This window comes from Triticum dicoccoides, chromosome 5A (genome assembly GCF_002162155.2).
Source record: "Triticum dicoccoides isolate Atlit2015 ecotype Zavitan chromosome 5A, WEW_v2.0, whole genome shotgun sequence".
NCBI classification, from domain to species: domain Eukaryota; kingdom Viridiplantae; phylum Streptophyta; class Magnoliopsida; order Poales; family Poaceae; genus Triticum; species Triticum dicoccoides.
Genome location: NC_041388.1, coordinates 553716747 through 553730650, shown reverse-complemented (window position 1 = coordinate 553730650; position 13904 = coordinate 553716747).

Below are 13904 nucleotides of genomic sequence, written 5' to 3'. Positions count from 1 at the left end.
TGGTTCTATGCGCATGGGGGGAGTTGGACCCGAAGACAGGCAAAGTTTCGAAGAACGCATGTCTGGACGGAGCCGAAGATAAGCTACTTGTTGCAATAGAAGAGGCTCGATCGGGGGTGTTCGAGCCCAATAGAGAGAACGACGAACTTATGCGTGCCCTGGGAAATCCTGAACACCCGGGAAGAACACGAGGCATGGGCGCTATTCCGTGGTATGAGGGGTTTTCGGACTGGAATGCCGACTACAGAACCCGTGCGAGAAAGAAGATTGCGGAGGAGAAGAAGAGGAAGATGGAGGAGGAGCAGAGGAAGCTAGACTATGAACGCCTTCAAGGCCTAGAATCAGCGCACGCGGACTTGGCAGTCAAATTCCAGCGGCAGCAAGAGCAGATTGAGTCACTTAGCCAGCAAGGGGGTCTCAGCAGCTAGCGGATGATCCACCATTGGATAGCACCGTCCCATCCATGCCGAGAAGCAGCGTGGGTTATGCCTCGGGCGACGCATTGCTGGATAGCTACCCAGTGGATGACATCATGGAGAACACTAACTGCGAGCTACACTTCAAAATGAAGAACATATCCATGAAGGTGGCGGACGCCCTTGCTTTTACAAATCCCCCTAAGGCAACCTTCAATTGCAACCCAATTCCAGCGGGCTATGCTCGTGTCTTGGTTGATGAGGTGGTGGACCAATATTCGGGGCTAGAGCTTGACATTCCTGGAGGTGACGATGAGCACACACTCGGAGAGGCCAACCATCATATCATCCTATGGATAAAGGATTGCATCATCTTTCGAAGGCCATCAACACCGTGTCATCCGACTCCTCGTCGAAGTCCGCCACCGAGTCAGCAGACTCCTGCTCCTCCAAGTCCACCAATGCGTCAGGCCACTCCTCCTCCAAGTCCGGCACAGCTTCAGGCTGTTGGGGGAACGTAGCAGAAATTCAAAATTTTCTTACGTGTCACCAAGATCTATCTATGGAGAGACCAGCAACGAGTAGAAAGAGAGTGCATCTACATACCCTTGTAGGTCGCTAAGCGGAAGCGTTCAAGTGAACGGGGTTGCTGGAGTCGTACTCGTCGTGATTCAAATCACCGATGATCCTAGTGCCGAACGGACGGCACCTCCGCGTTCAGCACACGTACAGCCCGGTGACGTCTCCCACGCCTTGATCCAGCAAGGAGAGAGGGAGAGGTTGAGGAAGACTCCATCCAACAGCAGCACAACGGCGTGGTGGTGGTGGAGGAGCGTGGCAATCCAGCAGGGCTTCGCCAAGCACCATGGGAGAGGAGGAGTAGGGAGAGAGGTAGGGCTGTGCCAGAACTTCGTGTATAGCTCCCATGCGCCTCCCCACTATATATAGGGGTGGAGGGGCTGGTTTCTTGCCCTCCAAGTCCATTGGGGCGTTGGCCAAGGTGGGAGGAAAGAAATCTCATTATTTCCTTCCCCACCGATTGTTATCCCTCCTTTTTAAAGATCTTGATCTTATCCCTTCGGGATATGATCTTATTCCTTCTAAGGGGGGATCTTGGTGCGCCTTGACCAGGGGTGTGGGGCCTTGCCCCCACTACCCACGTCCATGTGGGTCCCCCCATGCAGGTGGGCCCCACTCCGGAACCTTCTAGAACCTTCCCGGTACAATACCGAAAAATCCCGAACATTTTCCGGTGGCCAAAATAGGACTTCCCATATATAAATCTTTACCTCCGGACCATTCCGGAACTCCTCGTGACGTCCAGGATCTCATCCGGGACTCCGAACAATATTCGGTAACCACATACAAACTTCCTTTATAACCCTAGCGTCATCGAACCTTAAGTGTGTAGACCCTACGGGTTCGGGAGACATGTAGACATGACCGAGACGTTCTCCGGTCAATAACCAACAGCGGGATCTGGATACCCATGATGGCTCCCACATGTTCCACGATGATCTCATCGGATGAACCACGATGTCAAGGACTTAATCAATCCCGTATTCAATTCCCTTTGTCTATCGGTATGTTACTTGCCCGAGATTCGATCGTCGGTATCCAATACCTTGTTCAATCTCGTTACCGGCAAGTCACTTTACTCGTTCCGTAACACATCATCCCGTGATCAACTCCTTGGTCACATTGCGCATATGATGATGTCCTACCGAGTGGGCCCAGAGATACCTCTCCGTTTACACGGAGTGACAAATCCCAGTCTCGATCCGCATAAAATAATAGATACTTTCGGAGATACCTGTAGTGCACCTTTATAGTCACCCAGTTATGTTGTGACGTTTGATACACCCAAAGCACTCCTACGGTATCCAGGAGTTACACGCTCTCATGGTCGAAGGAAGAGATACTTGACATTGGCAAAGCTCTAGCAAATGAACTACACGATCTTTTGTGCTAGTCTTAGGATTGGGTCTTGTCCATCACATCATTCTCCTAATGATGTGATCCTGTTATCAACGACATCCAGTGCCCATAGCCAGGAAACCATGACTATCTGTTGATCACAACGAGCTAGTCAACTAGAGGCTCACTAGGGACATATTGTGGTCTATGTATTCACACGTGTATTACGATTTCCGGATAATACAGTTATAGCATGAATAAAAGACAATTATCATGAACAAGGAAATATAATAATAATACTTTTATTATTGCCTCTAGGGCATATTTCCAACAGTCTCCCACTTGCACTAGAGTCAATAATCTAGTTCACATCGCCATGTGATTAACACTCACAGGTCACATCGCCATGTGACTAATACCCAAGAGTTTACTAGAGTCAGTAGTCTAGTTCACATCACTATGTGATTAACACTCAATGAGTTTTATGTTTGATCATGTTGCTTGTGAGAGAGGTTTTAGTCAACGGGTCTGAACCTTTCAGATCCGTGTGTGCTTTACAAATCTCTATGTCATCTCCTAGATGCAGCTACCACGCTCTATTTGGAGCTATTCCAAACAACTGTTCTACTTGGAGCTATTCTAAATTATTGGTCCATTATATGTATCTGGTCTCTCTACTCAGAGCTATCCGGATAGGTGTCAAGCTTGCATCGTCGTAACCTTTACGACGAACTCTTTTACCACCTCCATAATCAAGAAAATTCCTTAGTCCACTAGTTACTAATGATAACTTTGACCGCTGTCCTGTGAGCCATTCTTGGATCACTCTTGTACCCCTTGACTGACTCATGGCAAGGCACACTTCAGGTGCGGTACACAGCATAGCATACTGAAGAGCCTACGTCTTAAGCATAGGGGACGACCTTCGTCCTTTCTCTCTATTCTGCCGTGGTCGAGCTTTAAGTCTTAACTTCGTACCTTACAACTCAGGCAAGAACTCCTTCTTTGAATGGTCCATCTTGAACACCTTCAAGATCATGTCAAGGTATGTGCTCATTTGAAAGTATTATTAAGCATTTTGATCTATCCTTATAGATCTTGATGCTCAATGTTCAAGTAGCTTAATCCATGCTTTCCATTGAAAAACACTTTCAAAATAACCCTATATGCTTTCCAGAAATTCTACGTCATTTCTGATCAACAATATGTCAACAACATATACTCATCAGAAATTCTATAGTGCTCCCACTCACTTCTTTGGAAATACAAGTTTCTCATAAACTTTGTACAAACCCAAAATTTTTGATCATCATCAAAGCATACATTCCAACTCCGAGATGCTCACTCCAGTCCTTAGAAGGATTGCTGGAGCTTTGCATACTTATTAGCATCTTTCGGGATTGACAAAACCTTCCGGTTGTATCACATACAACCTTTCCTCATTAAAATTGTCGAGGAAACAATGTTTTGACATCCTATCTGCAAGATTTCATAAATAATGCAGTAATCGCTAATATAATTCCAACAGACTCTTAGCATCGCTACGAGTGAGAAAATCTCATCGTAGTCAACTCCTTGAACTTGTCGGAAAACATCTTAACGACAAGTCGAGCTTTCTTAATGGTGACATTTACCATCATTGTCCGTCTTCCTTTTGAAATCCATCTGTACTCATTAGCCTTACGACCATCGAGCCGTTCTGCCAAAGTCTACACTTTGTTTTCATACATGGATCCTCTCTCGGATTTTATGGCCTCAAGCCATTTATCGGAATCCGGGCCCACCATCGCTTCTTCATAGCTCGTAGGTTCATTGTTGTCTAGCAACATGACCTTCAAGACAGGATTACGTACCACTCTGAAGTAGTACGCATCCTTGTCATCCTACGAGGTTTGGGAGTGACTTGATCCGAAGTTTCATGATCAATATCATAAGCTTCCACTTCAATTGGTGTAGGTGCCACAGGAACTACTCCCTGTGCCCTGTCACACACTAGTTGAAGAGACGGTTCAATAACCTCATCAAGTCTCCACCATCCTCCCACTCAATTCTTTTGAGAGAAACTTTTCCTCGAGAAAGGACCCGATTCTAGAAACAATCCATATTGCTTTCGGATCTGAATTAGGAGGTATACCCAACTGTTTTGGGTTTCCTATGAAGATGCATTTTATCCGCTTTGGGTTCGAGCTTATCAACCTGAAACTTTTTCATATAAGCGTCGCAGCCACAAACTTTTAAGAAACGACAACTTAGGTTTCTCTAAACCATAATTCATACGGTGTCATCTCATCGGAATTACGTGGTGCCCTATTTAAAGTGAATGTGGTTGTCTCTAATGCCTAACCCATGAACGATAGTGGTAATTCGATAAGAGACATCATGGTACGCACCATATCCAATAGGGTGCAACTATGATGTTCGGACACACCATCACATTATGGTGTTCCAGGCGGTATTAATTGCGAAACAATTTCCACAATGTCTTAATTGTGTGCCAAAACTCGTAACTTAGATATTCATCTCTATGATCATATCATAGACATTTTATCCTCTTGTCACAATGATCTGCTACTTCACTCTGAAATTACTTGAACCATTCAATAATTCAGACTTGTGTTTCATCAAGTAAATATACTCAACATTTACTCGAATCATCTGTGAAGTAAGAACATAATGATATTCACTGCATGCCTCAGCACTCATTCTACTGCACACATCAAAATGTGTTACTTCCAACAAGTTGCTATCTTCTTCCATCTTACTGAAATGAGGCTTTTCAGTCATCTTGCCCATGTGGTATGATTTGCATATCTCAAGTGATTCAAAATCAAGTGAGTCCGAACGATCCATTTGCATGGAGTTTCTTCATGCATATACACCAATAGACATGGTTCGCATGTCTCAAACTTTTCAAAAACGAGTGAGTCCAAAGATCCATCAACATGGAGCTTCTTCATGCGTTTTATACCATTATGACTTACATGGCAGTGCCACAAGTAAGTGGTACTATCATTACTATCTTATATCTTTTGGCATGAAAATGTGTATCACTACGACCGAGATTCAATAAACCATTCCTTTAGGTGCAAGACCATTGAAGGTATTATTCAAAAATAGAGTAACCATTATTCTCCTTAAATGAATAACCGTATTGCGATAGACATAATCCAATCATGTCTATGCTCAACGCAAACACCAATCTCGGTGGTAGAGGGAGCGTGCGATGCTTGATCATATCAACCTTGGAAACACTTCCAACATATATCGTCAGCTCACCTTTAGCTAGTCTCCTTTTATTCCGTAGCTTTTATTTCGAGTTACTAACACTTAGCAACCGAACCGGTATCCAATACCCTGGTGCTACTAGGAGTACTAGTAAAGTACACATTAACATAATGTATATCCAATATACTTCTATCGACCTTGCCAGCCTTCTCATCTACCAAGTATCTAGGGTAATGCTGCTCCAGTGGTTGTTCCCCTTATTACAGAAGCACTTAGTCTCGGGTTTGGGTTCAACCTTGGGTTTCTTCACTAGAGCAGCAGCTGAATTGCCGTTTCATGAAGTATCCCTTTGTTCCCTTGCCCTTCTTGAAACTAGTGGTTTCACCAACCATCAACAATTGATGCTCCTTCTTGATTTCTACTTTCGCGGTGTCAAACATCATGAATATTTCAAGGATCATCATATCTATCCCTGATATGTTATAGTTAATCACGAAGCTCTAGCAGCTTGATGGCAATGACTTTGGGGAAACATCACTATCTCATCTGGAGGATCAACTCCCACTCGATTCAAGTGATTGTTGTGCTCAGACAATCTGAGCACAAGCTCAACGATTTAGCTTTTCTCCCTTAGTTTGCAGGCTAAGAAAATCGTCGGAGGTCTTATACCTCTTGACGTGGGCACGAGCCTGAAATCCCAATTTTAGCCCTCGAAACATCTCATATGTTCCGCGACGTTTCGAAAACGTCTTTGGTGCCTCTACTTAAACCATTTAATTGAACTATCACGTAGTTATCAAAACGTGTATGTCCGATGTTCGCAACATCGACAAACGACGTTGGGGTTCAGCACACTGAGCGGTGCATTAAGGACATATGCTTTCTACTGATCGCATAATCGCTACTATCAACTTTCAACTATATTTTCTCTAGGAACATATCTAAACAGTGGAACTAAAGCGCGAGCTTACGACATAATTTGCAAAAGGTCTTTTGACTATTTCAGGATAATTAAGTTCATCTTATGAACTCCCACTTAGATAGACATCCCTCTGGTCATCTAAGTGATCACATGATCCGAGTCAACTAGGCCGTGTCCGATCATCACGTGAGACGGACTAGTCATCATCGGTGAACATCTTCATGTTGATCGTATCTACCATACGACTCATGCTCGACCTTTCGGTCTCCATGTTCCGAGGCCATGTCTGCACATGCTAGGCTCGTCAAGTTAACCCTAAGTGTTTTCGCTGTGTAAAACTGTCTTACACCCGTTGTATGTGAACGTAAGAATCCATCACACCCAATCATCACATGGTGCTTAGAAGCGACGAACCGTAGCAACGGTGCACAGTTAGGGGAGAACACTTCTTGAAATTTTGTAAGGGATCATCTTATTTACTACCGTCGTCCTAAGCAAACAAGATGCATAAACATGATAAACATCACATGCAATCAAATAGTGACATGATATGGCCAATATCATTTTTCTCCTTTTGATCTTCATCTTCGGGGCTCCATGATCATCATCGTCACCGGCACGACACCATGATCTCCATCATCATGATCTCCATCATCGTGTCTTCATGAAGTTGTCACGCCAACGACTACTTCTACTTCTATGACTAACGCGTTTAGCAATAAAGTAAAGTAGTTTACATGGCGTTCTTCAATGACACGCAGGTCATACAATAAATAAAGACAACTCCTATGGCTCCTGCCGGTTGTCATACTCATCGACATGCAAGTCGTGAATCCTATTACAAGAACACGATCAATCTCATACATCACATATCATTCATCACATTCTTCTTGGCCATATCACATCACATAGCATACCCTGCAAAAACAAGTTAGACGTCCTCTAATTGTTGTTGCATGTTTTACGTGGCTGCTATGGGTTTCTAGCAAGAACGTTTCTTACCTACGCAAGACCACAACGTGATATGCCAATTGCTATTTACCCTTCATAAGGACCCTTTTCATCGAATCCGTTCCGACTAAAGTGGGAGAGACTGGCACCCGCTAGCCACCTTATGCACCAAGTGCATGTCAATCGGTGGAACCTGTCTCACGTAAGAGTACGTGTAAGGTCGGTCCGGGCCGCTTCATCCCACAATACCGTCGAAAGAAGATTGGACTAGTAACGGTAAGCATATTGAACAACATCAACGCCCACAACTACTTTGTGTTCTACTCGTGCAAAGAATCTACGCAATAGACCTAGCTCTTATACCACTGTAGGGGAACGTAGCAGAAATTCAAAATTTTCCTACGTGTCACCAAGATCTATCTATGGAGAGACCAGCAACGAGTAGAAAGAGAGTGCATCTACATACCCTTGTAAATTGCTAAGCGGAAGCGTTCAAGTGAACGGGGTTGATGGAGTCGTACTCGTCGTGATTCAAATCACCGATGATCCTAGTGCCGAACGGACGGCACCTCCGCGTTCAACACACGTACAGCCCGGTGACGTCTCCCACGCCTTGATCCAGCAAGGAGAGAGGGAGAGGTTGAGGAAGACTCCATCCAACAGCAGCACAACGGCGTGGTGGTGGTGGAGGAGCGTGGCAATCCAGCAGGGCTTCGCCAAGCACCATGGGAGAGGAGGAGTAGGGAGAGAGGTAGGGCTGTGCCAGAACTTCGTGTATAGCTCCCATGCGCCTCCCCACTATATATAGGGGTGGAGGGGCTGGTTTCTTGCCCTCCAAGTCCATTGGGGCGTTGGCCAAGGTGGGAGGAAAGAAATCTCATTATTTCCTTCCCCACCGATTGTTATCCCCCCTTTTTAGGGATCTTGATCTTATCCCTTCGGGATATGATCTTATTCCTTCTAAGGGGGGATCTTGGTGCGCCTTGACCAGGGGTGTGGGGCCTTGCCCCCACTACCCACGTCCATGTGGGTCCCCCCATGCAGGTGGGCCCCACTCCGGAACCTTCTAGAACCTTCCCGGTACAATACCGAAAAATCCCGAACATTTTCCGGTGGCCAAAATAGGACTTCCCATATATAAATCTTTACCTCCGGACCATTCCGGGACTCCTCGTGACGTCCGGGATCTCATCCGGGACTCCGAACAACATTTGGTAACCACATACAAACTTCCTTTATAACCCTAGCGTCATCGAACCTTAAGTGTGTAGACCCTACGGGTTCGGGAGACATGTAGACATGACCGAGATGTTCTCCGGTCAATAACCAACAGCGGGATCTGGATACCCATGATGGCTCCCACATGTTCCATGATGATCTCATCGGATGAACCACAATGTCAAGGACTTAATCAATCCCGTATTCAATTCCCTTTGTCTATCGGTATGTTACTTGCCCGAGATTCGATCGTCGGTATCCAATACCTTGTTCAATCTCGTTACCGGCAAGTCACTTTACTCGTTCCGTAACACATCATCCCGTGATCAACTCCTTGGTCACATTGCGCATATGATGATGTCCTACCGAGTGGGCCCAGAGATACCTCTCCGTTTACACGGAGTGACAAATCCCAGTCTCGATCCGCATAAAACAATAGATACTTTCGGAGATACCTGTAGTGCACCTTTATAGTCACCCAGTTACGTTGTGACGTTTGATACACCCAAAGCACTCCTACGGTGTCCAGGAGTTACACGCTCTCATGGTCGAAGGAAGAGATACTTGACATTGGCAAAGCTCTAGCAAATGAACTACACGATCTTTTGTGCTAGTCTTAGGATTGGGTCTTGTCCATCACATCATTCTCCTAATGATGTGATCCCGTTATCAACGACATCCAATGCCCATAGCCAGGAAACCATGACTATCTGTTGATCACAACGAGCTAGTCAACTAGAGGCTCACTAGGGACATATTGTGGTCTATGTATTCACACGTGTATTACGATTTCCGGATAATACAGTTATAGCATGAATAAAAGACAATTATCATGAACAAGGGAATATAATAATAATACTTTTATTATTGCCTCTAGGGCATATTTCCAACAGTCTCCCACTTGCACTAGAGTCAATAATCTAGTTCACATCGCCATGTGATTAACACTCACAGGTCACATCGCCATGTGACTAATACCCAAGAGTTTACTAGAGTCAGTAGTCTAGTTCACATCACTATGTGATTAACACTCAATGAGTTTTATGTTTGATCATGTTGCTTGTGAGAGAGGTTTTAGTCAACGGGTCTGAACCTTTCAGATCCGTGTGTGCTTTACAAATCTCTATGTCATCTCCTAGATGTAGCTACCACGCTCTATTTGGAGCTATTCCAAATAACTGTTCTACTTGGAGCCATACTAAAAGTTGCTCCATTATACGTATCCGGTATTTCTACTCAGAGCTATCCGGATAGGTGTTAAGCTTGCATCGACATAACTATTTACGTTGAACTCTTTATCACCTCCATAATCGAGAAAATTCCTTAGTCCACTAGTTACTAAGGATAACTTTGACCGCTGTCCTGTGATCCATTATTGGATCACTCTTGTACCCCTTGACTGACTCATGGCAAGGCACACTACAGGTGCGGTACACAGCATAGCATACTGTAGAGAGCCTATGATAAAAGCATAGGGGACGACCTTCGTCCTTTCTCTCTATTCTGCCGTGGTCGAGATTTTAAGTCTTAACTTCATACCTTACATCTCAGGCAAGAATTCCTTCTTTGACTGATCCATCTTGAACACCTTCAAGATCATGTCAAGGTATGTGCTCATTTGAAAGTATTATTAAGCATTTTGATCTATCCTTATAGATCTTGATGCTCAATGTTCAAGTAGCTTAATCCAGGATTTCCATTGAAAAACACTTTCAAAATAACCCTATATGCTTTCCAGAAATTCTACGTCATTTCTGATCAACAATATGTCAACAACATATACTCATCAGAAATTCTATAGTGCTCCCACTCACTTCTTTGGAAATACAAGTTTCTCATAAACTTTGTACAAACCCAAAAATTTTGATCATCATCAAAGCATACATTCCAACTCCGAGATGCTCACTCCAGTCCTTAGAAGGATTGCTGGAGCTTTGCATACTTATTAGCATCTTTCAGGATTGACAAAACCTTCCGGTTGTATCACATACAACTTTTCCTCATTAAAATCGTCGAGGAAACAATGTTTTGACATCCTATCTGCAAGATTTCATAAATAATGCAGTAATCGCTAATATAATTCCAACAGACTCTTAGCATCGCTACGAGTGAGAAAATCTCATCGTAGTCAACTCCTTGAACTTGTCGGAAAACATCTTAACGACAAGTCAAGCTTTCTTAATGGTGACATTTACCATCATTGTCCGTCTTCCTTTTGAAATCCATCTGTACTCATTAGCCTTACGACCATCGAGCCGTTCTGCCAAAGTCTACACTTTGTTTTCATACATGGATCCTCTCTCGGATTTTATGGCCTCAAGCCATTTATCGGAATCCGGGCCCACCATCGCTTCTCCATAGCTCGTAGGTTCATTGTTGTCTAGCAACATGACCTTCAAGACAGGATCACCTTACCACTCCGAAGTAGTACGTGTCCTTGTCGTCCTACGAGGTTTGGTAGTGACTTGATCCGAAGTTTCATGATCAATATCATAAGCTTCCACTTCAATTGGTGTAGGTGCCACAGGAACAACTTCCTGTGCCCTGCCACACACTAGTTGAAGAGACGGTTCAATAACCTCATCAAGTTTCCACCATCCTCCCACTCAATTCTTTCGAGAGAAACTTTTCCTCGAGAAAGGACCCGATTCTAGAAACAATCCATATTGCTTTCGGATCTGAATTAGGAGGTATACCCAACTGTTTTGGGTTTCCTATGAAGATGCATTTTATCCGCTTTGGGTTCGAGCTTATCAACCTAAAACTTTTTCATATAAGCGTCGCAGCCCCAAACTTTTAAGAAACGACAACTTAGGTTTCTCTAAACCATAATTCATACGGTGTCATCTCATCGGAATTACGTGGTGCCCTATTTAAAGTGAATGTGGTTGTCTCTAATGCCTAACCCATGAACGATAGTGGTAATTCGATAAGAGACATCATGGTACGCACCATATCCAATAGGGTGCAACTATGATGTTCGGACACACCATCACACTATGGTGTTCTAGGTGGTATTAATTGCGAAACAATTTCCACAATGTCTTAATTGTGTGCCAAAACTCGTAACTCAGATATTCATTTCTATGATCATATCATAGACATTTTATCCTCTTGTCACAATGATCTTCTACTTCACTCTGAAATTACTTGAACCATTCAATAATTCAGACTTGTGTTTCATCAAGTAAATATTCTCAACATCTACTCGAATCATTTGTGAAGTAAGAACATAACGATATTCACTGCATGCCTCAGCACTCATTGGACTGCACACATCAAAATGTGTTACTTCCAACAAGTTGCTATCTTGTTCCATCTTACTGAAAACGAGGCTTTTCAGTCATCTTGCCCATGTGGTATGATTTGCATATCTCAAGTGATTCAAAATCAAGTGAGTCCAAACGATCCATCTGCATGGAGTTTCTTCATGCGTATACACCAATAGACATGGTTCGCATGTCTCAAACTTTTCAAAAACGAGTGAGTCCAAAGATCCATCAACATGGAGCTTCTTCATGTGTTTTAAACCAATATGACTTACATGGCAGTGCCACCAGTAAGTGGTACTATCATTACTATCTTTTGGCATGAAAATGTGTATCACCATGATCGAGATTCAATAAACCATTTTTAGGTGCAAGACCACTGAAGGTATTATTCACATAAATAGAGTAACTATTATTCTCCTTAAATGAATAACCGTATTGCAATAGTCATAATCCAATCATGTCTATGCTCTACGCAAACACCAAATAACAATTATTCAGGTTTTAACACCAATCTCGATGGTAGAGGGAGCGTGCGATGCTTGATCATATCAACATTGGAAACATTTCCAACACATATCGTCAGCTCACCTTTAGCTAGTCTCCGTTTATTCCGTAGCTTTTATTTCGAGTTACTAACACTTAGCAACCGAACCGGTATCTAATACCCTGGTGCTACTAGGAGTACTAGTAAAGTACACATCAAGACAATGTATATCCAATATACTTCTATCGACCTTGCCAGCCTTCTCATCTACCAAGTATCTAGGGTAATTCTGCTCCAGTGGCTGTTCCCTTTATTACAGAAGCACTTAGTCTCGGGTTTGGGTTCAACCTTGGGTTTCTTCACTAGAGCAGCAGCTGAATTGCCGTTTCACGAAGTATCCCTTCTTGCCCTTGCCCTTCTTGAAACTAGTGGTTTCACCAACCATCAACAATTGATGCTCCTTCTTGATTTCTACTTTCGCGGTGTCAAACATCACGAATATTTCAAGGATCATCATATCTATCCCTGATATGTTATAGTTCATCACGAAGCTCTAGCAGCTTGGTGGCAATGACTTTGGGGAAACATCACTATCTTATCTGGAAGATCAACTCCCACTCGATTCAAGTGATTGTTGCACTCAGACAATCTGAGCACAAGCTCAACGATTGAGCTTTTCTCCCTTAGTTTGCAGGCTAAGAAAATCGTCGGAGGTCTCATACCTCTTGACGTGGGCACGAGCCTGAAATCCCAATTTCAGCCCTCGAAACATCTCATATGTTCCGTGACGTTTCGAAAATGTCTTTAGTGCCTCAACTCTAAACCGTTTAACTGAACTATCACGTAGTTATCAAAACGTGTATGTCCGATGTTCGCAACATCCACAAACGACGTTTGGGGTTCAGCACACTGAGCAGTGCATTAAGGACATAAGCTTTCTACTGTCCGCATAATTGCTACTATCAACTTTCAACTATATTTTCTCTAGGAACATGTCTAAAACAGTAGAACTAAAGCGCGAGCTACGACATAATTTGCAAAAGGTCTTTTGACTATGTTCAAGATGATTAAGTTCATCTTATGAACTCCCACTCAGATAGACATCCCTCTGGTCATCTAAGTGATTACATGATCCGAGTCAACTAGGCCGTGTCCGATCATCACGTGAGACGGACTAGTCATCATCGGTGAACATCTTCATGTTGATCGTATCTGCTATACGACTCATGCTCGACCTTTCGGTCTCCGTGTTCCGAGGCCATGTCTGCACATGCTAGGCTCGTCAAGTTAACCCTAAGTGTTTTCGCTGTGTAAAACTGTCTTACACCCGTTGTATGTGAACGTAAGAATCCATCACACCCGATCATCACGTGGTGCTTAGAAGCGACGAACTGTAGCAACGGTGCACAGTTAGGGGAGAACACTTCTTGAAATTTTGTAAGGGATCATCTTATTTACTACCGTCGTCCTAAGTAAACAAGATGCATAAACATGATAAA